Source organism: Oryctolagus cuniculus, chromosome 11, assembly GCF_964237555.1.
Source record: "Oryctolagus cuniculus chromosome 11, mOryCun1.1, whole genome shotgun sequence".
NCBI classification, from domain to species: Eukaryota; Metazoa; Chordata; class Mammalia; order Lagomorpha; family Leporidae; genus Oryctolagus; species Oryctolagus cuniculus.
In genome coordinates this window covers 34,550,461-34,576,447 of record NC_091442.1, presented here as the reverse complement: position 1 = coordinate 34,576,447, position 25,987 = coordinate 34,550,461, and the positions used below count along the sequence as shown (strand labels likewise).

The 25,987-nt window shown below is 41.5% G+C and overlaps 1 protein-coding gene and 1 long non-coding RNA gene across 2 annotated transcripts in view; one reads left to right on the top strand and one right to left on the bottom strand.

Annotated features, from left to right (window-relative positions):
• PAK5 (p21 (RAC1) activated kinase 5) overlaps positions 1–25,987 on the top strand; it is a 313,813-nt gene that overhangs the window by 206,790 nt on the left and 81,036 nt on the right. The gene's annotated exons all lie outside the window — the stretch shown is intronic.
• The window catches only part of LOC127491005 (uncharacterized), a 39,016-nt gene continuing 29,791 nt past the window's right edge, over positions 16,763–25,987 (bottom strand). The window contains exon 3 of the long non-coding RNA XR_007919435.2: positions 16,763–17,134. This is a non-coding gene — a long non-coding RNA (uncharacterized lncRNA). The remainder of the gene's footprint in view (positions 17,135–25,987) is intronic.

Below are 25,987 nucleotides of genomic sequence, written 5' to 3'. Positions count from 1 at the left end.
GAAAGCTAGAATGTTATATGCACAAAAGATGGAGATAAATCATTAGGCACAGAAGAGCCTCCCATTTAAAATGGGTATTGACTACCAGGGGATTCCAATTCAATCCCATCAAGGTGGCATGTGCCAATGCCATCTCACTATTCCAAGTGATCAATTTCAGTTCACAATTGATCATAATGAAAGGACTAAGAGTCAAAGGGAGCACATAAACAAGTCTAGTATCTGCTAACACCAACCGATAGAATAAATAAAGGGGAGAGTGATCCAACATGGGAAGTGAGATACTCAGCAGACTCATAGAATGGCGGATGTCCTAAATAGCACTGTGGCCTCAGAATCAGCCCTAAAGGCACTCGGATCTGGCTGAAAAGCCCATGAGAGTATTTCAGGCATGGAAAGCCAAGACACTCTGGCAAAAAGATCTCTGTGAGTGAGATCCCAGTGGAAAGAACAGGTCTTCAAAGAGGGAGGTGCCTTTCTCTGAAGGGAGGAGAGAACCTCCACTTTGACTATGACCGTGTCTAAACAAGATAAGAGTCGGAGAACTCAAGGGGCTTCCATAGCCTTGGAAACTCATAACTGGTGCATAGGGAGATTACTGATGCCATAAACAGGAGTGTCAATTTGTAAAGTCAACAACAGGAGTCACTGTGCACTTACTCCTCATGTAGGATCTCTGTCCTTAATGTGCTGTACACTGAGGCTTAATGCTATAACGAGTACTCAAACAGTATATTTCACTTTGTGTTTCTATGGGGTGCAAACGATTGAAATCTTTACTTAATGTACACTAAACTGATCTTCTGTAAAAAAAAAAAAAAAGAAATTGTCAATTCCCAACTTGACTCTCACTGGGATTAAACATGACAATAGGTCTGATCTGATTTCATCATCATTTAAAAAAAATCATCTATTATTTTTCACTTTATGTTTCTGTGTAGGAGCAAACTGTTGAAATACTTACTTAAGGTATACTAAGCTGATCTTCTGTATATTAAGATAATCGAAAATGAATCTTGATGTGAATGGAAGGGGAGAGGGAGTGGGAAAGGGGAGGGTTGTGGGTGGGAGGGACGGTATGGGGGGGGAAGCCATTGTAACACATGAGTCGTACTTTGGAAATTTATATTCATTAAATAAAAGATAAAAAAATAAAATAAAATAAAATGGGTATTGACTGATACTCAATAGAAACTGACCAATTAACCAACTCTACTATTTAGGCAATAGCCCATTATTGAGATAATTCTCTAACACAAGATAAGTCTAACACTTCTCTAATAACCAAATAATAATGTGGGCCATATCTCAAACAAAGCTAGGATTGGAAAGAATTTGCATTTCACTTCTGTTTTTATTAATTTTTATTATTAATTATAATATATCATAATATTTTATTATATTCATGTATTATATTTATGTTATAAATAATTAGTTTAATTAATTTTCTTATATCACAAATACTTAATTTTTATTTATCTGAGAAGCAGAGATACATCCAAAGGATGAAGAACACTTGAAAAATCTGGCAAATATCTTTGAAAAACCTTTTTTCATATCTAACATCATTTTAAACACTAGAACATCATTAGAAATATTATCAAAATTACTGTGGAATTAGATACATTGCACAAAGTGTACATCAAATGGTCACATTTGTTTATTCTTATACGTTGGTTCTCAAACTTGGACTTTCATCAGAACTTCCTAGAGAACCATTGTTATAATCCAGGTTCCTGGACCACACCAAGACATTCTGATTCAGCAATGGACTCTGTGAAGTGGGCTTCTTTGTTTGCATTTCTGCAAGCCCCCAGATGATGCTGATGCTACTGATGGTTGTGGGACATAATCTAATAACCACTGTCCCAGGTAGACGGAAACTGGAACGTAATGATCACTTTTTCCTTTTGCAGCAGCCTCCAGATAGATTGAAAAATACTAAAACAGAAATACAAGATGATATTTAAAAGCCTTGGTGGTTTTTACCAAAAATGAACAAATAATCCATCTCTATACTTACTTTAGGTTTGGTTTGGATTTTCATATGGCAATAATATTATGAAGTATTATTTGGCATGTTAACATTGTATTAAATGATTCACACTGGGGTAGGCATTGTAGTAAAGTAGATTAAGCCTCTGCTTGGGAAGCCTGCATCCTATTTCAGAGTGCCTGGTTTGAGTCCTGCATTGGCTTCCAATCCAGTTTCCTTACGATGCATACCTTGGGAGGCATTAGATGACAGTTCAAGTTCTTGGTCCCTACAACCCACAGGGGAGACACAGACAGAGTTCCTGGCTCCTGGCTTCAGCCTGGCCCAGCCCTTTAAGTACATAGATGATATCATACTGACATCCGATTATATATAATAAACTTGCATTTTTATATAACATTTTTGAGATGCAAATCAAATATGTACATAGGAAATTTATTTTAATATTGCCCTATAGTTTCTGTTTTTCCTTTACAATTTATCCATTGCATTACTAAAGGAAATTGTCAAGTATTTGCTATTACAGATAATATTGTCACAAACATTAGTGTTCATGTCTACTTGGGCCTGTGGTGAGAAATTTTGTTGCAATGGTTTTTAAAGTATATTTTGGGATCCCTAGAGGTTTCCTTGAACTCTTTCAGGGAATCTGCCAGATTGAAACTATTTTCATAGTAATACTAAGGTATCATTTTCCTTTTTTATTTTCTCTCCTGAGTATAGAGTTTTCCAGCAGCTGTATGATGTGATAATATCACTGGTTAAGGCCAAATAGATCATGAAATTTATATTCTTATATTTTAAATTTCTCAGTTTTCATACAAAGCAAGGTAAATGTTTAGAGGCATCACATAATCCAATGTGTTTTGGGTGTTCAATAATTTTAAGAGCTCACCGAGATAAAAAATTTGAGAATCACTATCTTGTGGATTACATAAAATTTGATTACTAAGGACTTCAGCAACTTGATCCTTACACACTCCTCAGAGTTTTTGTTGCTACTTTGTTTTTGCAATGAAAACAGAGACTCTTGTATTCTCTGATTTGCTGGTAATCTTCACAACCTTCTTAAAGATTATTGAACATAAAGCCCTATCCATTTTAAAATCATAGCATAGGATTTCTCTAAATCAGCAGTTTTGAAGTCATTTAAATATTTATGTCTTTATTCATCTTCCCCTTGCTAATTTATCCTTCAAAGCCACTCTAGCTAGCACTCTTCTTTTTATCCTTGTGGGATTGAAGAGTCGCAGAGAATTCCCAAGCAAAACTTCATCTTTGCTAACTTTGATGTTAGCAGAAGTTCTATCTCTTCTTTTTGTCTTCTTCCCTTGACCATTGCATTAAAAATCACCCTATTCAAGCAAAGAGGTAAGATCAAGACAGGTAAATCTTCAGAACTGGCTGCCTTGCCCTTAAACACAACTGTTTTGTTTTCTCCTCTATCACTGTTTATGTTGAAAATTCACTGAAGAATGAGCCTGCCTCAGTACCCCTGTAATTGCTTATCTGTCTGCCTTTTCATTATGCACAATTTTCATTCAGGATTTAAGTGTCTAGAGTTAGGTCATCTTCCTTGGTCTTATTTGCTTGAAATTTTCTGTTTCCTTAAAAGTTTTTTGAAATCTGCTTTCCTGACATACAGGGCAACTGTCTGGCATTCCCTTTGACCCAGGGTAAGCTCCCTTACAAGCTCCTTCTCATGGCCACATCACTGACATACTCTTCTTGGTCTGAGTTAAGGCAAAGGGACTGTTTCTTTTTGTGTCTCCCCCGCCCTCTGAGAGCTTCCATCTGGGAATTCCAACTGTGTATCCGATGTTTGCCATACTCTTGGCTGAATGAAGCTACCAGTGATTCTGAATGCAGGTTGCCCCGAGGTGACTTTTGTAGCCAGTACCATGAAAGCCTCGCACTACCCTTTGCTGAACTGAGTGGCTTCTCTCCTTTTATTTTCATCTTCTTCTACCAGTTCCCCTCTTAAAACTCATGGATCGGATTCCCCATGGTTTTCTTATCCTCTCAAGTCAGTGTGGTTTTACTGGCTGCTGCTTTAAGATCTATTTCTACTAAAATACGATGTTGGGCATAGAAGCATCTTTCCTAAAACATGAAATTCAATGCCCTTTTGTTCACTCAGCCAGGCCTCCTATTTCCATTTCTAAATGCCTATCTGTGTGCGCATCAGGGCACTTCCCTGAACCTAGCAGGCAAGCTAGGAGAAGACTAGGCAGGGAAGCCTGGGGGGGCGGGGGGTGAATTCAGAGGCAGAAGGAAGAACTGGTGAAAGACTCTGTCAGGAACAAATGTAGGGAGTTTCAAGGAAACATAGATGACCTGGGCCTGGGGGGACTGGAGCAGAGGGTACTAGAGAGAGAGTGGGAGAGTACTCAGATGGACAGGTGGGGACTAGGTGTTAGTGGGGGTGGGGAGTGGCTTTTGAAACAAATTTCAGAAATTTGGGGTTTGTTAAAACTCCATACATGAAGGGCACAGGTCTCATCAAGAAATTGTTTTATTACACAATGAATTGGTTCATTTAATGTGTACCAACCAATTGTACAAACAATTGATGTGTAACCCTGCAGGTGGTAGGAGGATATTAGATGGGCACGAAGAGAAGCAGGAAGTCCTTGTAACATGTCATTGTCAAAGGCATTTAAGAAAAACCCAGACTTCTCACAGAAGGAAAGGTGTATTTGTTATCAAGATCCTTGATTTCCTTGAAAAGCACAATGTAATTATAAAGTGGGAGGAACTTATTGGATATGTTACCTATATGTTAAAAGCCCAGCTCCAACACACTGTTTCAAAAGTACCACAGTGCTGTCCATCCAGTTGATCTGAAACATCAGAACCCAGGCTTTCATTGTGGGGGACAGGCTGTTAGTCCTATGTTTAAGTTATCTCTAGTCTTTCTATGTTTGCCAAACCTGTGAGTACAACAGACCTGGACTCTCACACTTTGGCCCCTCCCACTTTCTGGGATCCCTGCTTCCAGATTCTGTATTGCCTTTCTAATCATCCCCCTGCCCCAGAGACAGGGAAAGTAAAACATGAGACTGGCCCCAGCTTCTCTTGCTTGTCTAAAATCAGGATCAACAAGCGAAGGTAATCTTGTTTTCAAAGAAAAGAAAAACAAAACCAAAGCCAGATTTATTATGTCTCTTTGTTGTTATGATCCACCAAATTGGAAAAATTCTGAAAAGCAGTCTTCTACTATGATAATGGGTTATTATTTGATATGTGTCCTGCCAGTCTGTTATCTCATCCACCCCCTCTCTCTCCTTTAGAAGTAAACAAACATTGGGGGTCAGTGTTGTAGTGCAGCAGGCTAAGCCACCACCTACAACACCAGTATCCTATATAAGTGATGGTTCTAGTCCGAGCTGCTCCACTTAAGATCCAGCACCCTGCTAATGCACCTGGGAAAGCAACAGAAGGTGCCCCCAAGTACTTGGGCCCCTGCTAACCACATGGGAGATCCAGATAGAATTCCAGGCTCCTGATTTCAGCCTGGCCCAGCCCCAGCCATTACAACCATTTGGGCAATTAACCAGTAGATGGAAGCTCTCTCCCTCTCTCTCCTCCTCCCCCTCCCCTTCTTCTTCTCCCTCCTCTCCCCCTCCCTCTTCTCCCTCTCTGGCTTCCTCTCTCTCTCCCTCTTCAGCTCTACCTTTCAACTAAATAAATACATATTTTTTAAAAAGTAAAAAAAAGGACTGACATAAACCTCTTATTTATAAATACCATCTCTTTTCCCTCCAGTGCTTTGCAGCATTTTACTTAATCTACCTTAACATTCCCTTTCAAAACTTGGAGCAAACTTAAGTTTAAGCAACTTAGTTGTTACTCCAGTATAAAAGAAGAACCCATCATCCAGGGCAAGTTTTCACAGCAGGTGCATACATCCCTTCTTCCAACCTGAACAGGGCAGACTGTTGACCACACACCTTCCCCAGGTCCCCAACAGCTCCTTGTGGTAGTTCTGTAACCACAAATGGATGGATGCTGCATCTCAGCTCGGAAGGAAAGAGAATAGTTGGAGCTGAAAGGCAGCTGCCAGTGTCCCAGTTAAATTAGACTGGGTCTCCATGAATAAAGGCTCCCAGCTACTCCTTCCCAAGAGTTTAGCATCACTTGTCACCCTGAAGACCAAGGTAAGCATAAACAAAATATATATTTTAGTGTAATTGTCAGTAATAGGGCATCCTGGAAAGTTATTTACAACTATGATTAGGTCAATTGCTGAATGTCTCCTCCAGGGTTCAAAATACCTTTCCCGGCCGGTGCTGCAACTCAATAGGGTAATCCTCTGCCTGCAGTGCTGGCACACCAGGTTCTAGTCCTGTTTGGGGTGCCGGATTCTGTCCCCGTTGCTCCTCTTCCAGTCAGCTCTCTGCTGTGGCCCAGGAGTGCAGTGGAGGATGGCCCAAGTCTTTGGGCCCTGCACCCGCATGGGAGACCAGGGGAAGCACCTGGCTCCTAGCTTCGGATCAGCGTGATGTGCCGGCCGCAGCGCACCGGCCACAGCGGCCATTGGAGGGTGAACCAACGGCAAAAGGAAGACCTTTCTCTCTGTCTCTCTCTCTCTCTCTCTCGCTGTCCACTCTGCCTGTCAAAAAAAAAAAAAAAAAAAAAAAAAAAAAGAAAGAAAGAATGCCTTTCCCAGTGTCAATTCAGTGACTCCAGTCTCCTACTGTAACTCCAAGAAGGAAGGGTTAGAGCCGAGCCCACACAGCCACAGGACATACATAGTTGTGATTTCCTCAGATTGCTTGTTTTTCCCCAGCTCTGCTCCCTGAGCAGAAGCTAGTATGGGAGAACAGCAGGCAGCAGATCTATCGTGATCTGCAGTTTCTGATGAAATATCCTCAGAAACAGGCCTTCCTAAAATCAAGAATACAGTTATCAAACACTGGGTATTATTTTAGAAAGTGCTGCTCTTACTACTGTTTAATACTCATTATTTTGTGGCATTCTTACAACAGCTAATGAATAACTTTTTAAAGATGTATTTTATTTATTTTAAAGGCAGAGTTACACAGAGACAAGGAGAGATAGAGAGAGGCCATCCATCCACTGGCTTACTGCCCAAATGGTTGCATTGGCCAGGGCTGAACCAGGCTGAAGTCAGTTCCCTGAAACTCTACCTGGGTCTCCCATGTGGATGGCAGTGGCCCAGGTATTTGTGGCATTGTCTACTGCCTTTTTAGGAACATTAGAAGGGGAGCTGGATGGGAACAGAACCAGGCAGGACTTGAACTTGTGCTCATATGGGGTGCCAGTGTCACAGGCAACAGCTTAACCCATTGTGCCACAAGGCTATCCTGGCTAGTGAATGTCTTTAACCCAGTCATGTAGAGGAAGAAACCTTGACTCATCATGATTCATTGCTTTGTTCAAATCCACCAAATTTTTAAGTTGAATTCAGTTTTTTTTTTATTTATTTATTTTTGACAGGCAGAGTGGACAGTGAGAGAGAGAGAGAGACAGAGAGAAAGGTCTTCCTTTTGCCATTGGTTCATCTTCCAATGGCCGCTGTGGCCGGTGCGCTGCAGCTGGCACACTGCACTGATCCGAAGGCAGGAGCCAGGTACTTCTCCTGGGCTCCCATGGGGTGCAGGGCCCAAGCACTTGGGCCATCCTCCACTGCACTCCCGGGCCATAGCAGAGATCTGGCCTGGAAGAGGGGCAACCGGGACAGAATCCGCGCCACGACCGGGACTAGAACCCGGTGTGCCAGTGCCGCAAGGTGGAGGATTAGCCTATTGAGCCTCGGCGCCGGCCAGAATTCAGTTTTAACATTAGAAACCAAGCTGCTTTTGGTTGCCCCATGCCCTTTCTTTCTTCCTTTTGTGTGTTCTTCTTCCCTAAAGGGTTAACAATAACTATGTGCTTTCCCAGGAAATATTTTCTTTAGGTGGAAGTACAGGGAAAAATATCACAATCCCATGGAAAGAAATGTATTTTGTAATAACAGACCAGTGAGAAGGGTGGTGGTATTTTTGAGCAGAAGAAAATTTCCCTCTTGGCTAAAGTAACAAAAGAAAGGACAAGTCTGGAAAAGGTTGGCAAAACAATATCATTGCAGAGTTGTCCATGATCAGTCATGACCTTGTGTATCAGATACTATGTATAGCTATGTATATATAGGTGCTTCATGTATATCCTCTCTAGTAGATTGAATTAATGAACTCAGTTCTTCATTCCTCTTGTCACAGTCTCATAAAGAACTGAGCACTTCCCCATCCTTGGAATGTCAGCTTGGTCATGTGACCTGTTTGGCCAAAGGAATGAGGTGAGCAAAGGGTTTCCCTTTGCCCTTTTGCTGTCATCATTAGCAGAACATAACTTGGATAGTTCAGTGATTCCAAAAGAGTCTGTGGTGCCCAAAGCAGAGTCACCCCACACTACTTGAATGCTGCAATCCGAAGCAGAGTGCCTCCAGCCCTATCCTCATTGTATGACCCTGAATGTGGGAGTGGTTTGTTAGGCAACCTAATCAGACAACTGACGGATGCCCTGTCTCATTTAGCTTTACATCAGCCTTTTCATGTGAGTGATATTAGCTCCAGCTTTCAAGTGAAGAAAGCAAAGCCCAGTAAGGTTAAATAATTTGTTGAACATCCCATGCAACTGGAAAGGCCCAGGATGCAAACCCTAAACCTATATGACTTTAAAACCCCTGTTTGTAATTGCCACACCACACTACCTCCTGATGATAAAGCTATGTTGGGCAGAAAAAGTGTTACATGTACAAATGGTGCTCAGTCAGAAAAACAATTCTGCCTTCTTACATAACCCTGCTGTTTCTTCTAACATATGAAACAACAGACTCAGGTAGGTACAGTGGTTTTTCCCAAGGCCACAGAAAAAGTTAATGTCAGATAGTGTTTCTGTGGGTAGGGAATGGTTGATTCAAACCTTTAGAAAGCCCACATTTAGTGTATAAATTCTCACAGTTGGCAAGGATATCATTCTAGATACCTACCTATGATTTCCTATTGTTAGTGCCATACAACTTTCTTTTCTACAGGTAGAGTATTCAGAGCCTTTGGAAAGTCTTTCATTATACATATAATCCACACAGTCTTCGCAAGTGGATTAGCAGATGATTTAAACAGAAACCATCAATGAGAGTAAATGCTGAGAAGCAAATGAATAAGCTTCCATCCAGGCCGCTCACTCTCTCTTCCCACACTGGCCTCACTGCTCCCTAAGGTAATCATATTTGAGGTCCAGTGTAAATCCCCAGATCATAGGTGTCTGTTCAGTCCTCTTTTGGTTTCCTGTAGAGTAGCCCACACTGAACTCCTGACAGCTGAACTCATCAATTGAGAATGGTTGCACTTTGATAACTGGAAAATTCTTTATAGAGTGGAATGACACTCTCAGGGACATTTTATTTGCCCCAGCTCTTCTCTCCTGGCAGTGGTGACCTAACTGAAAATAATCTTTCTTTCCAAATCAAAAGGGAAAAAAAGCATGTGGTTCTCTGTGACTCCCACTCATGCTTGGAACTTGAAAGATTTAATTTTATCTCTCGTTTAGCATCTTACAGAAATTGGGACACTAAGATGGCAGCCATAGACTGCTTTGGTGGAACTGTCAAACCCTATAGTTTTATCATTTTTCCATGTAAATTTTAAGTAGAAGCATTATTCTGTTGCCTCTACATTGATAATAAATCTGTCATTTCAGGCATTCCCAAGCAGCATATCATGGTTCAACAGAATTGATGCTTAATATTGTTACCTAAAAGGTTAAAGGTTTAATGAAAAATTCTCACAAACTCATTGGCTTAAAAGAGCATATTTATTATCAGAATTTCTGTAATTTCAGAATGTAAGTGTGGCAAAACTGGGTCCTCCACTTGAGGTGTCACAGGCTGTAATCGGAGGGTAAGCTGGCTTCCACTCTCTCTGGGACTAAACTGGGGAAGAATCTACTTCCAAGCTTCTTTAGGATGTCAGCAGAATTCTTTTCTTTGAAACCATAGAAGTTATGACAGCTTACTTCTTAAAGACAGTAGAAGAAGGAGAGATAATCTGCTCAGAATTTATGTATGGATCCTAATAATTCTGTGTATGTGATCAAAGAGTGGTATCTCGTCACTATTGCCACATAATGTAAGCTAAGTGTGAGAGTGACATGCCACTCCCTTTGCCGTTTATCACAACCGTGGAAGTGACAGCTTATCCCCTTTGCTATATTCTATAATAGATTAGAAGCAAGTCACAGGTCCTGCTCACATACATGGAGTGGGTATCACACACAGATATGAGCATTAAGAGGTTGAATCACTGAGGAGTCACCCTGGGGGCCTGGGGGCTGTCTACTCTGGTCCTCAATATACATTTCCCATGAGAATGCATTCATCCCAGCCCAAGAGCCCCAAAGTCTCATCCCATTGTAAATCATCACAAAAGATAAATTCCCACATCTAGATCAGGATTGGGTGGCAATGGGGCCTTGGATATAATCTGTGGAGTACAGGTGCCAAGGCACAAATCTTCTCCAGCTGTGGACTGCTGGAAGTAAGAAGACAGATTCTTTTCTCCCAGCCTTCTAGCATGTAATACGCAAGCAAGTAGTACAGCAGGTGTAAAAATTCTCTTTCAAGCTAGAGGATGAGGCAAGGCCTGAGACTGTCTGAAACCCAGCCTTGCAGAAGTTGGGAGCTCCCTGATTAAATTTCAAGGCACAAGAATGGTCCCTTCAGGCTCCATCCTCTGGGTTCTTTGTTCTGCCCTCCATTTTTAATGAAAGGTAGCACACCTTCATAGCCTAAGAGTTTTGTTAGTGGGCTTTCTATAACCAGTAGAATTTATGGCTCTAATATGATTTGGCCCCAAATTCATGCAGGAGTTAAAACTCAAAAGTCCTAAGTTAATGGTAGTAAGCATGAAAACTTAATCCTATTGTGGTGTTTAGAGGTCAGATTTTTGGAAGGTTAATAAGAGTAGTTTAGATCTTTAGAGTAGAGTCTCCATGATGAAATCTTGGTGACTTTATATGAGAAAAAGAGAGATCAGAGACAGACAGACAGATGCTCATACTGCTTATCTCTTTCTCTGTGATGTCCTGTGCTACCTGACAACTATCCCAGAGTGAAAGCCAAATCAGTTGGGCCCACCCAATTTTGGACTTTGAGCTTCCAGAACCATGGGCCAAAATAGCCATTTTTCTACATAAAGTTAACCTGCTTCAGATATTTTGTTATAATAACACAGTACTGACAAATGCATCTCCTTTATTTCATACTCTCCCTATTCCTTTCAGGTCAAGCTGGCTATGTTTCTAGCAACATAATTTCTTTAAAGCTTTGTAAACTTTATTGGATTTCACTGTGGTTCAGTCTGTTAGGCAAAAGGCACATGCATAGGTCTTTTAAAGGTAAACCCCTGGCCTCCTGATGAGAAGCCTGAGGGACAATGCCCTTAAGCTTCCTAGAATGTTCTCTGGTTTGATTGAGAAGATCTGTGTGATACACTCATAATTATTTTAAAGGGGCACCTGGCTGTGACTGTATCCTATGATCTTTTGATTTTTTTCTGTTTTAACACAGTTGTATATTACACACTAATAGTTTTCTTTAGAACATATTTTCCTGAGAATCAATCTCTTCATTTTAACATCTTTAGCATCTAAATAGCATCAAATATTTTATCAGAGTCTCAGAGTTAGTAAGGAAAATTGTTCCTTCAACTTTTGCCTCTCCTAACAGAAAGAAGAAATCAGGTGACTCCTTCAACACTTTTCTTGGAAATTTCTTTAGCTATAAAACAAAGTTTATCACTTACTTACAAGTTCTGCTTGCTACATCACTGCAGGAAACAATTTCACCATGATTTACATAACAAATATCTCCCTTCCTCCAGTTTTCGGTAACATCTTTCTCACTTCCTCTGAGTCCTCACTATCAGCATTCCGAAGTCCAGGATTCTGCTAAGCGTCTGTTCATGGCAATTTATGCTTTCTGTACTGTTTTTCCAAATTCCTCTAGCCTATGCTCACTCTCGGGTTACAAACAACCTTCTACATTGCTACAGACTGAATTGTGTCCCTCCCACAGTTCATATGTTGAAGCTTCTACTCTCCATGAGACTATATTTAGAGACAGGGACTGTAAAGAGGTATTCAGGTTAAATGTAAACATAAGGCTAGGACCATCACTGAATATGCTTCATAGAGAAATGACAAGAGGAAGGCACAGCCAAGGCACACAAATCTGTAAGTGGAGGAGAGGCTCAGAAGAGACAACCATGATGATACCTCCATCTTGGACTTTGATCCCCAGTACTGTGAGAAATAAACTTCTGTAGTTTAAGCTACCTGTGGTATTTTGTTATGGCAGTCAAAGCAAACTTATATACACGTTTTTGTTAAGGCAGCACCCCATTTCCAGCTACCACAATCTATATTTTTTAAGATTTATTTATTTATGTGCAAGTCAGAGTTACAGAGAAAGAAGGACATGCCAAGAGACAGACAGACAGACAGACCTTCCATCCACTGGATTACCCCCCAGATGGGCACAATGGCCAGGGTTGGGCCAGGCTGAAGCTGAGAAACAGGAACTTCTTCCAGGTCTCCCACATGGAAGACAGGGCCACAAGCCCTTGAGCCATCCTCCATTGTTTTCCCAGACACATTAGCAGGAAGCTGCATCTGAAGTTGAGCTGCCAGGACATGAACTAGCTCAGATAGGGAATGCCGGCATTGCATGTGGCAGCTTTTTTTTTTTTTTTTTTTTTTTTTTTTTTTGACAGGCAGAGTGAACAGTGAGAGAGAGAGAGATAGAGAGAAAGCTCTTCCTTTTTTGCCGTTGGTTCACCCTCCAATGGCCACCGCGGCTGGTGCACTGCGGCCAGCGCACCGTGCTGATCCGAAGCCAGGAGCCAGGTGCTTCTCCTGGTCTCCCATGGGGTGCAGGGCCCATCCTCCACTGCACTCCCGGGCCATAGCAGAGGACTGGCCTGGAAGAGGGGCAACCGGGACAGAATCTGGCACCCAGACCAGGACTAGAACCCGGTGTGCCGGCGCCGCTAGGCGGAGGATTAGCCTATTGAGCCACGGCGCCGGCCACATGTGGCAGCTTTACCTGCTACTCAAGTCACCATAAACTTTCATGAAACAACATGTATTGATTGACATCCTCACAGCTTTTGATGGTCTGTTGTCAGACACAGCTTGACTGGGACCGCTACTCACCTCTCACTGGCTGTCATAAAGGTGTCAGCTGGGCAGCATTTCCTTCTGCTTTCCTGTGCAGGGTCCAAACTGGGGAAGAATTCACTTCCTAACTCATTTAGGTTGCTGGCAGAGTTTGTTTCCTTGCTAGTCCTAGGGAATGGAGTATGGATGCCAGGTAGGAGGAGAACCCAGGAAAGGACTTGCTCATGAACAAGCAATGGGTGTGGTCAGCCAGGCTCAGGGCTGCTGCAGATAGTCTGAGGCATGGTGGAACATAGCTTAGAATTGTCCTATCCAGGAAAAGGGAAGCTGGGGGGCCAGCACCATGGCGCAGTAGGTTAATCCTCTGCCTGCTGTGCCGGTATCCCATATGGATGCCGGTTCTAGTCCCAGTTGCTCCTCTTCCAGTCCAGCTCTCTGCTATGGCCCGGGAGTGCAGTGGAGGATGGCCCAGGTCCTTGGGCCCCTGCACCCACATGGGAGACCAGGAGGAGGCACCTGGCTCCTGGCTTCGGACCGGCGCAGCACCGCTATTGCAGCCACTTGGTGAGTGAACCAACAGAAGGAAGACCTTTCTCTCTGTCTGTCTGTCTGTCTCTCTCTCTCTCTCTCTCTCTCACTGTCTGTAACTCTACCTGTCAAATAAATAAATAAAATCTTTAAAAAAAAAAAAAAAAAGAAGAAGGAAGCTGGAGTGCCTATGTAGCAACTCCCATTTCTTATTGGTTGTATGTTGCCAGAAGTTAAGCCACTGACTACTCCATACTTAGCCACGCAAGTATTCCCCAGCAGCAAAAGAATTGCTTCAAGTGGAGAGATTCAGGAAGCCTGCACCATACACAGGAAATGTCTGCAAATGACCTCCAAGGAAGGCCCAGGGGACAGAGTTACAGCACCATGGAAACTGCTATCTGTGGTGTCTGCTTTTATTTCCTTACCAAATATCTATTATGCACCTACTATGTACTAGACAATGCAGCTCTAGAGAAAAACAATATTTGGTCATATTTAGTGGGGGAGATAGACTTGTAAAGACAAATGATAATTTAATAAATGTAATAATGGAAGTATAGACATTTTGTAATGAATGTTTTAAGAATCTCATAAAATTAAGGAAAATAAATTTTGGATTTTAAAAATATTTAGTATTATACTCATGTCTAATAAAAGGATACTATTATAAGAGAGTAAGTTCCCAAAGGAACAGTGACAGTGTAGTGATTCTGTCTGCTTCTGTGTGCTTCAGTTTTCTCATCCGCTAAAAATAGGTTTACTAGTACCACCTCATGGGACTGGTATGAGGACTGAACAGTTTAATACATGAAAAGCATTATCAGTCAACAAATTTAAAATGAAATGGGCCATGGTGTGACTGAGCTGGTTAAACTACCAACTAAAATGCCAGCATCCCATATGCACATGGGTTCATGACTCAGCTGCTCCACTTCTGATCCAGCACCCTACTCATTGCCTGGGAAGTGGCAGAGGATGGCCCAAGTGTTTGGGCCCCTGCCACCTATGTGGGAGAGCCAGATGGAGTTCTTGGCTCCTGACTTTAGTCTGGACCAGGTGTGGCTGATGCAGGCATTTGGGTAGCAAACCAATGAATGGAAGATCTCTCTGCCTCTCCTTTTTTCTCTCCCTCTCTCTTCTTTTCTCTCTGTAACTCTGCCTTTCAAATAAATAAATATTTTTTAAAATTAAAAAATTTAAATAATTTAAGTGAAACAAAGCCAATTATCTCACAAATTAAAATGAAAATCCCCTCTTAAGCAGAACATTTTGAGATTACTTTCTGTTGCCACCAGTAAAACAAAGACAATATATGTATGTCCCAGTCACTTCAAAAATACTATCCAGAACAATTCTTTTGGTAGCACTCTAATTTATACAAAATTCGAATTCTCAGGAGCTTACCAATTTTAACATTGAAACACCCAGGATCTCTTTTTACTCAGGGGTACTTTTGAGTGTGAATGTCCAAAGGGCAGATTTCCAATGATATACCTCCAACCTGCAGGACGCCTGCAGGTCATTACTGCACCGTGGAATGGAGCCAGAAACCTGATCCCTTGCAGTAGCTCCATGACCTCGGCAGGCCCTGCCTCATCAGTCAGCAGTGTCTTGCTTGACATGCCAGCTGTTAGGCTGCCAAACCCCATCACCTGGAAACCCCAAGCCAGGTTCATTTCCTGAAGGCTGCAGTGGAAAACGGGCTCTGTTTCAAGCACAACCATGAAAAGATGAATGTGGAAATAGGTTTCTTCAAAATCTCTCTGATCTCAGAGCCAGTTCCTATGGATGTGGAGTAGAAGGCTGGAGAAGCAGCAGCAGGAGATAAAGCTGCTCCAGCAATGAAGCCCTGTGGTATGTTCAGGAAATACTTGTTTCGTGGAAGCAAATGTTCTCCTCTGGGGAGTCATTATTAATAACCTTTCATTTTCTTTCACTATATGAGAAAAATATCTGCTCATCATAAGCAGTTTGGTAAATATAGAAAACCATGGAGAAAAGTTCTGTCCTTCCTCTACTGCCCACTGTTGAATTTTGATGTATTTCCCTCTGTCCTTCTCTCTCTCTCTCTCTCTCTCTCTCTCACACACACACACACACACACACACTAGAAAGAGACCTTGATGACGATGTTTATGGAGCTTTGATTTCACTTCTTGCACCCAATGCAGCGATTCCCATAGTTCTTAGCTCAAGGTACTCTCAGTTATTTCAGTAATTGTGTCGTAGCACCCCAGGTGAAAAGAAATACCCATTCCATTTATTAATTAGTTTGACCCAAACAACTTAATGTCATCTCAAATAATAGACATAACTTGAAATGTGAGAATAATTCTCATTCTTAAAACATTGATGAGAGGTGAATATCTTTTGGGCACTGAACAACTCATTCAACTTTGGAAAAAAGTTTGGATACTATACACTCCATATTTGTATCAATTTTCAAACAAAACTGGCATTTGGAGGGGGTTGTCATGTCAATTGCCAGATATACAGCTTTGCATTTGGTAATGTCACCAAAAGGTATGTAGTAGCATCTCATCTAGAAAGTGTACCCTTGATCTAATAATTTACAAGGTATCTGACAGGTTGAATATTGCTATATTCTTCAAAATCTTAAAATAACCTGCCTCGGCCTTATGAATTTGCTACAGTCTCCTGGTGTGCATTGGCATACAATTTGGGAACAATGAACTAAAAGTCTTAATACATTGGCTACAACATTATTTTATTTCACATTAAGATTCAACAGTTGTGCCATGATTTTAAAACTCTGATTTAAGTTGCTAGTTTATTTTTATTAATAAGTTCATTTTGTTCAAAAGAATCACAACTTTCTTTAAAGGTTAAAGTGTTTTAAAGTGTTTTTTTTATTTTCATCTATTCAAAAGGCGGAGTTGGCCCATAGAGAGAAAGAGAGAGAAAGATTGAGGGAGAGAGAGAGAGAGAGAGAGAATGAGAATGAATATGAATGAATCTCCATCCACTGGTTCACTCCCCAAATGTGTACAACATCCAGGGCTGGCCAGGACAAAGCCAGAAGCCAGGAACGCCATCTGGATCTCCTCTGCAAGTTGCAGGGGCCCAAACACTTGAGCCATCATCTGCTGGCTCCAAGGATGCATTAGCAGGAAACTGGATTGAAAGTAGTGCCAGGACTCAAACTGGCTCTCAGATTTGCAATATAGATCTCTCAAGCAGTGGCTTAACACATTGAACCACAACATTTGCCCTGAGGTACAATTTTTGAGTGCACAATTATTCCTCATGGTTATTTGGCTTGTTTATATTCTCACCTTGAAGTTCCTGAGCCCAATTAGCCCAGTTAGCGGGTAGCACCTGCAGCCTTGAATGCTGTGGTTTTCCACCTTCCAAATCCTTTGATCTTCATGGCTTTGTCAGTGATTTGGCTTTCAGGGCATGAACCTAAAATAGTAAACTATTTTTTAATCCTTCAGCTATGCTTCAAATTTTCAACTTAATGAATAAAAATAATGCAAAGGAATTGGGGAAGACTTTGTAAATTAGCAACAACCAGAAAAAAAATCTAAAAGAAGTAGAAAAAATTAAGACATCAAATAAATGACATTCAAAAAAGCCTGACTTTTGATAGCTTTTCACCAGAAATGTGGGATCAACACTCTCTTCTATCATCAGTGAGCACAGCTCAGTAAGGGGAGACATTAGCGTGCTACCCAGCATTGTGCTTGTCCCCTTGGCATAGTGCTCTGGGCAATGGCTTGAGTTTGGAATTAGCTCTTCAATTAAGGGGAGATCCTTGCTGCATTATCTCCAAAGCTTTAATATAGATCTACTTAGTTGTAAGGTTGTTAGGTGGATCAAGTCAAGCAAGAAAGTACTTCAAAAAGAAAATGCTCTCTGCAAATATAAAATGGCCGTCATGGAGGCAGAGACAGTGGAGGAGGTGGTGGTTGTAGGAGTGGCAAGATGGCGGTGATAGTGGAATTGGCTGGTGGACATAGTGATGGTGGCAGCAATGACAGTAACAATAATGTATTTTTCAACCTTCATGAAAGGCTGCCTGTAGATATTCTTAATCCATTTATTTTATGCATCTATAACAGAAAACTGAAGACTGGGTAATTTGTAAAGAACAGAGTTTTATTTCTTATACTTCCAGAAGCTGAGAAGTCCAAGGTCAAGGGGCCTGCATTTAGTAAAAACCTTCTTGGTGCTTCCTTTCATGATGGAAGTGCATAGGAGTGTGTGTGTGTGTGTACGTGTGTGTGTGTATATGTGTATGAATATGTGTATGTGTAGGAGAGAGAGAGACAGGGAAAGACAGAGAAAGAGATGAGGAACCCACTCTTGGCATAATTAACCCACTCCTCCAATAATATCATTAAACTATTTATAAGAGCAGAGCCCTAATGAGGTAATCAGTATTAAAGATTGCACCCCTCAACACTGTTGCACTGGAGAATCCTGTTTTCAACACATGCAAAAGAGTGTATTTATTTTATGACCTATTATAAAAGTTTGCCCACAAACCAATGGAATATTGGGTATGTGCGTCCTTATTTCCAAAATTGCTGAAAACAGATTAACAATTTGTTTTATCCTGTGGTGCATTAACTCACTTTAGGTTGCAGTACCAGAGTTAATAATAGTTAATAATAGTGGTCATTTGAGTTGGATCCCATTACAAATCATCTCATTAGACTCCATAGCAAGGACCTTTCTGTACGCAAAACTGTGTTTAATGTTGCTGGTAGTTGTTAGGATATAGCAGCATTAAAAGCACCTAAGACAGTAGATGCTGTGGCTCACTAAGCTAATCCTCCCCTGTGGTGCCGGCACACCGGGTTCTAATGCGGGACACCAGATTCTGTCCCAGTTGCCCCTCTTCCAGGCCAGCTCTCTGCTGTGGCCAGGGAGTGCAGTGGAGGATGGCCCAAGTGCTTGGGCCCTGTACCCACATGGGAGACCAGGGGAAGCACCTGGCTCCTGGCTTCCGATCAGCACGGTGTGCCGGCCGCAGTGCGCCAGCCAGCGGCCACTGCAGGGGTGAACCAATGGAAAAAGAAGACCTTTGTCTCTGCCTCTCTCTCTCTCACTGTCCACTCTGCCTGTTTAAAAAAAAAAAAGCATCTAAGAGAAGTGAGAAAGAAACATAAACCCTAATCTCATGAAAACAGATAAATTGCTGGAAACTCTATTGTTTTTATTTCTATAATATTTCTATTCAATCTTGTAGATTTCATTTTAAAAAACCTTCTGTAAGCAACTTCCATATATTAAAATTCTGTGGTCTTATTTAGTCACAGTATCAGCATCTTTGCTGGATATTTAACATGCTATTCATTCAACATTTTGACCATTCAACATGGACTAGACATAGTGCCAGTGTTTGCTGACATGTGAGATTATGTAAGCAACTGAAGTATGGATACCTAACAAAGATTAAAGTTTTTTAGGATTGGACCAAAGCTGAATTTCCTAATACAATTCTCCCATTATTTATTTTTTTATTTATGAAGAACTCTGACAAATTTAGAGAGAGATGTTGAAATCCCTCTCAAGAATTGTGGCTTTTCATGTGTTTTCTCTGTACTGTTTTATTCTCTAATGTTAAACTTGGATGTAGCAATGGTTAAAGTTATCTTGACTACAAGACATATTGTATGGGGATTTGTGTGGGACTGCTGGGCCATAAGGCATATGTACCATCACATTTGGTAAGTTCTGCTAGATGTTGTTACGGAATGATGATACTAGTCTACTCCTCACCAGTAAAGCACAGTGTTGCATGCCTTAAATTCTATCCATACTTTGATAATGTAAACCTTTCCAACATAAACTTTTCTTCTTTCTAGGAGAGTCTCGTTATGAGTTTTATTTCCTTACTCTCATTGCTAATATGAGTATTTCTTCATACTTTGCCAATTATTGGACCACTCATTCAAATCCTTTGTCAACTTTCCTGTTTTAAGAATGTTCCTTGCATTAGTAAGAGTTTGTTTAGTGCATTTACTTTTAAATACCCCTTTGTCTGATATTCATATCCACATCTGATTTTTTTTAACTATTTGTCTGCTACTATATTTATCTGTAAGCATTTTCTTATAAACAACATAGAATTGTTGGGTTTTATGTCAATTTGTCTTCACTCAATCTGTCATTTATTGAAAGAATTCAACACATTTGTATTTAGTATCATGACTCATCTACTTGATTTGATTTCTTCCATATTACTTAATGCTTTATTGACTTTTACATTATTTTCACTTATTTTCTTACTGACATAATTGTGTGCTTTCTTTTTTTTTAAAGATTTATTTATTTACTTGAAAGTCAGAGTTGCACACAGAGAGGAGAGGCAGAGAGAAAGAGAGAGGTCTTCCATCCAATGGTTCACTCCCCAGTTGGCCGCAAGGGCTAGAGCTGCACCAATTTGAAGCCAGGAACCAGGAGCCAGGAGCTTCTTCTAGGTCTCCCATGCAGGTGCAGGGGTCCAAGGACTTGAACCATCTTCCACTGCTTTCCCAGGCTACTGCAGAGAGCTGGATGGGAAGTGGAACAGCCAGGTCTTGAACCAGCGCCCATATGGGATGCTGGCACTGCAGGCCAGGGTGTTAACCTGCTGCACCACAGCACCGGCCGCAATTGTGTGCTTTCTATTCCTTTCCTTTCTTTGTTAACTGGAAGTTCTACTTTTCACTAGTGGATTTCCTCTTTTCTCTGCTCTTGGGATCAGATAATTTCTCCCTTACTATATTTTATAATCAAACTCCTAACTGATTTCCACAATAATATACACTGTATCTACCCCCATATCCTCATATCCCTACTACAATAAAAGGAGACAATTAGAAAACTTTGCATCCATCTCTTTCTTCCCTTTCTCAACAGCTGTGGCCAAGAGACTTTGAAATGCTTCTGTGTCCCTTATACCTGCCAACTCTCTAATTTTTATACTTACAGTACAAACTGTTAGAATCCATTTTACACTGTATTATAAGAGTCATTAGTTAGCAATTTTATTATACATCATTCCTAGACAGTCTTATCTATCAATTCAGAATTTCTATAGAGATTGAATACCAGGTATGCGACTCAGCACTTTTCCCCTACTCTTCCTGTTTACCTCATCTTCAGGTCAATGTTCCAGATCCTCATTGTAGAATAAAACTGTGTTGATGGAAATGTCCCATATATGTCCTGTTCAATAACGTAACCATTAGCCACATGGAGATCAGCGCTCTGTAGATGTTGTGAATTATGACTGAAGAACTGAGTTTTTAACTTTGTTATTAAATAGCCACATATGGCTAGTGACTACCATATTAAACAGGGAAGATCATTTGTTGCTTGGATACAGTCCTGACTTTGGTTTTATCTCCAAAATGAATGCATGAACATTTTTCTTTCTTTAGCTTCACAAGCATTCATATTTACATTTGGGTTTCGCTTAGCCAATAAGTGAGTTATATATTGATTGCATATTGACTTCCCAATCCTTTTTTTTCTGAGCCTGAGATGAGGGATTCTGATACAAGTGATTTATTGAGGGAAAGTTCTAAGGAGACATCTGTGACAGAATGATAGACGCAGGATAGGGCAGAAGAATGACCAGACAATGTTATGTTTTCAGTTCGTCTAGCCTCAGCCTGGTTCTGCAGGGAGCTCTGGAGTCTCACTGGCACCGAAGGTTATACAGTATTTCATTCCCACTTATCAAATAGACGTTGACTAAGGCCATCCCAGAGGAAGGCGAAACTTCTCAGGCTCTACAGGGTAAGGCTAGGAGCACTTTTTTGCTTGTTTGTTTTAAAGATTTATTTATTTTACTTGAAAGTCAGAGTTACACAGAGAGAGGAGAGGCAGAGAGAGAGAGAGATCGATCTTCCATCCACTGGTTCACTCTCCAATTGGCCACAAAGGCCGGAACTGTGCCAATCCGAAGTCAAAAGCCAGAAGCTTCTTCCGGGTCTCCCATGTGGGTACAGGGGCCCAAGGACATGGGCCATCTTCTACTGCTATCCCAGGCCATAGCAGAGAGCTGGATGGGAAGTGGAGGAGCCAGGACTCAAACCAGCACCCATATGGGATGTCAGCACTTCAGGCCAGGGCATTAACCCACTATACCACAGCACTGGCCCCTAGGAGCACTTTTTAGAAAACCATGGGTGATTTTCAAGAGGAGTACATAGCTGTGAGCTGATACTAGCACTCAGCCCCCAGTAAGGGTACCTGGTCAACTACCAGCAGTGTTGACTATAGCACTCTACTTCTTCAAGCTGCAGCTTTCTAGATAATAAGCCTACTGGTTTTCTCATTCTTCTTCGTTCCCTGTATGTTTTTCATTACTCGTGGAGTTAAAAAATTGTCTAGGATGTGTTAGGTGTGTGTCCACCCCACACACCCTGCTCCTTTTTTTTTTTTTTTTTTTTTTTTTTTTTTTTTTGACAGGCAGAGTGGACAGTGAGAGAGAGAGAGACAGAGAGAAAGGTCTTCCTTTGCCGTTGGTTCACCCTCCAATGGCCGCCGCGGCTGGTGCGCTGCGGCCGGCACACCATCCTGATCCGATGGCAGGAGCCAGGTGCTTCTCCTGGTCTCCCATGTGGGTGCAGGGCCCAAGGACCTGGGCCATCCTCCACTGCACTCCCTGGCCACAGCAGAGAGCTGGCCTGGAAGAGGGGCAACCGGGACAGAATCCGGCGCCCCGACCGGGACTAGAACCCGGTGTGCCGGCACCGCAAGGCGGAGGATTAGACTAGTGAGCCACGGCGCCGGCTTATGCTGCTCTTTTTTTTTTTATTAGTCTTTTGCTGAACACAGTAAAACTTTCCGAGCTGTGTGCTCAGATCTTTAGCTCAGGGGAATTATTTTCTATTATTTGCTACATTATGTCCTCCATCTGTTCCTTTACATCTTTTTGGCATCCTTTTGTTTGCATATTGTTATTCTTCCCCCCAAGAGGATTTTCATCTCTTTGTATTTTCACAGTTTTTGAGACATTTCTTCTACTTGTCAGGTTCTGACTCAGCAGTGATTATTCAATCCATGTACTGAATTGCCTAGATGAAGACACGCTTTTGCACCATGCTTGAATCATCAGAGATCTTATATTTAAGTTTTCAGCTATATCTCCCATTTTCTGGGTATGAGTTTAACGTGCTAGGAGCCATTGTCCTCTGTGTGGCTGCTGGATCTCTTTAGTTAGGATGAAATACATATAGTTAGGCCCAACTTAATTATGTTTTGGTAAACAATGGGCCACTGAAGTATATATAGGCCAACGGTATATATCATATAGATGAGATATGTAGTAGAACACACTCTCTAGTTTGTATATCTAGGATAGTCACACAACAACAACAAAAAAATCCATGTATACGATTTCCCAGTCAGTGATGCCTACTTGTGGCTATTTTCTTTCTCATGTTTAGCTGTAGGTAAAGTAGAGGCTACCCCTGAAGACTGCTGGTGCCATGCACCCATTCTCGGAGGAAGTCCTTCTCTTCCTCCACTTCATATACTCTCCCAGCCTGAAGACCCAAGACTGAGTATCTTCTCAATTATGTGTTAGCTCTCTAGGGCCAGGAAAACCATGGTGCCAAAGTTCCCCCTCTTGGGACTACATGTGGCTGTGAACCACCCTTTTCCTGGGATAAGCCCTGACTCTGCCTGTGCATAGCTAGAGGATAGACTCCCTGCCTGGAAAAAGCAAGCACACCTCCCTCTGTTGACAAATCCTCAATACCCAGGCCTTGCTAATGATCAGCTATCCACAGATCCCAGAAGTCATTTAGTTAAGAGAAGTAGACATGGTGAAATTGAAGATAGGAAAGAATGGAGGGATGCTTTGAGAAATGATGGTCCCAGAATTCTCCTGCTTTCTCCAATCCTTCTGAAGAGACCAGACTTCAAAATCCCATTCTTGTATTTCTGACGTCTTTTTTTCATCAAATGCCCACCATGTGCCAAGCCCTGTGCACTGGGTAAACAACTGTGAATAGGTGAGGCACAAGGCCTTCCTTACAGGATCATTTACTCCAGAGGGGAAATAGTTACAGATGTGACCTAGAGTTATAATTAAAGTGTTGTGCATGGGCAAATGAAGGGTGTTGTGAGAAGGCAGAGGGTCTGATGAAGACAGTCATTTTTCATATTTCTGCTCTCAGCTATAGTACCCACCGTGTTGTCACAACAAAAATCCTTGTTCAATATCTAGCAAGTGCATCTGAAAAAGTTGCCAAGGAAATAGAGAGTCTAGAATCTGGGCAGTTTGGTTGACAGCCCTGGTGATCTGTCAAACATTTGAGGGAGAGAAATACACATGGCTTTCTCCAAGCACTGAATAGCTGCCCCATAGCGGTTGAATTCAGTATCGTTTAAAATCCTCTAGAAGGAAAAATAGGAAAAAAATAGAGAAAGCACTGAGAGGCCTCAGTACTGCACACTCAGCGGAGCCGGACGTGGAAACCATGAGTGTTCCTCGGCAGTGGAAGGGCTGCCGTAGAAGTCATGAGCTCCCCATCATTAGCAGTACTTCGCGACAAGGGCCTGAACACAGCAGATGAAGCAGGAATAATGGCCAGGAAAGACTGCAAGCCACACATTCAATAGAGATTTGGAGTCTGAGAGGCTCAGATAACCATAAGAGGTGAAAGTGTTGGGAGGAGTAGAAAGGAATCTGAGACATGTAGTCAGGGCTTTTCAATTGTGTTGCTTTGAGGAGAAATGAGGAAAGGATGGCATTGCTCTCCAATTAGGTCTTGCCAAGTCCTCGATGACATTTACGTTTCCTAAGATCAAGTACAACAACGCTTTTCCTCCCAAACATGCATTTCTCCTTCTTCCTCCTTCTCCTCCTCCATCTCTTCCTCTTCTTCTTCCTTTTTCTCTTCCGCCTCTTCTTCTTTCTCCTCTTCCTCTTTTTTTTTCTTTTTGCTTCTATTTCTCTAGTCTTACCAAAAGCAAAAATGACAGCAAATATAATCTAAGAGAAACTATTCTACCTTCCTTACCTCCTTTTAAAACCCCCAGACCTGAGACATATGCTACATTATGAATATATTCATTCACCTAAGCTTTTCTTTAATTTGCTTGTACATTCTACTTATGGAACCATGCCTATCTCCCAGCAGGTGCTCACTAAATATTTGATGACTGAATTAAAATAGGTTCCAGCCCATAATAGTTTGTCATGTGTATTAACATATGCCTCAGCAGTAACACTAAGCAGGGAATCATAGCAGAAAATAGTGTAGTCACATAGCATAGTCTGTTTTTTTCTATCCAAATTATAATGTAGTTGGCAGATAAATTTGGGAGGTGTTTAATGCTTTTCCATCGATATACATAAAATAACCTTTATACATTAGGCATCTATCTCATCTGTTAAAATTATATTTACTATAACATCTGCAGTTTCAACTGGCATTTCATTGTCGTATTTCTTCTTTGCTGGTAACAGCAAATATTGTGTGTGCCTTAGAGTGTGCTGCCATCTGCTGGGAATGTAGCCATATTACAAGCCTGCACATCCTTTACAAGATTACTTCAAAAGGGTGACAAAAGAATGGAATCAAAAGATATGGTTTTTTATTTATTTATTTATTTTTGACAGGCAGAGTAGACAGTGAGAGAGAGAGACAGAGAGAAAGGTCTTCCTTTTTCCGTTAGTTCACCCCTCAAGTGGCCACTCCGGCAGGCGCACTGCAGCCGGCGCACCGCGGCCAGTGCACCGCGCTGATCTGAAGCCAGGAACCAGGTATTTCTCCTGGTCTCCCATGCGGGTGCAGGGCCCAAAGACTTGGGCCATCCTCCACTGCACTCCCGGGCCATAGCAGAGATTTGGCCTGGAAGAGGGGCAGCCAGGACAGAATCCGGCACCGCGACCAGGACTAGAACCCGGTATGCCGGCGCCGCAGGCAGAGGATTAACCTATTAAGCCACGGCGCTAGCGGAAAAGATATGTTCTCTTGTTTTGAAAAAAAAAAAATCATAAGTTTTTCATAGTATGCACTCTCCACAAACTTTTTAAAGTCTTTTGTTCTTTATAAAAGTTTTATTTTCTGTTGTATGAATATGGGTTCCATTGACTGTTAAATAGTTGTCTAATTTCTTTTGATAGGTCCAACTCTAACTTTCATGGTCTGTCTGCAATTTTGGAACAAAATTTAGAGATTTAAAGACAGCTTTGATGCTTTTACAACAAAACTCACTTAAAATTGTTAATTTTTGATGTTCCATGATTTGGAACAATCTAAGAGCCAAATTCTTAGGTGCTGGTCTTTTCCTTCTAAATTG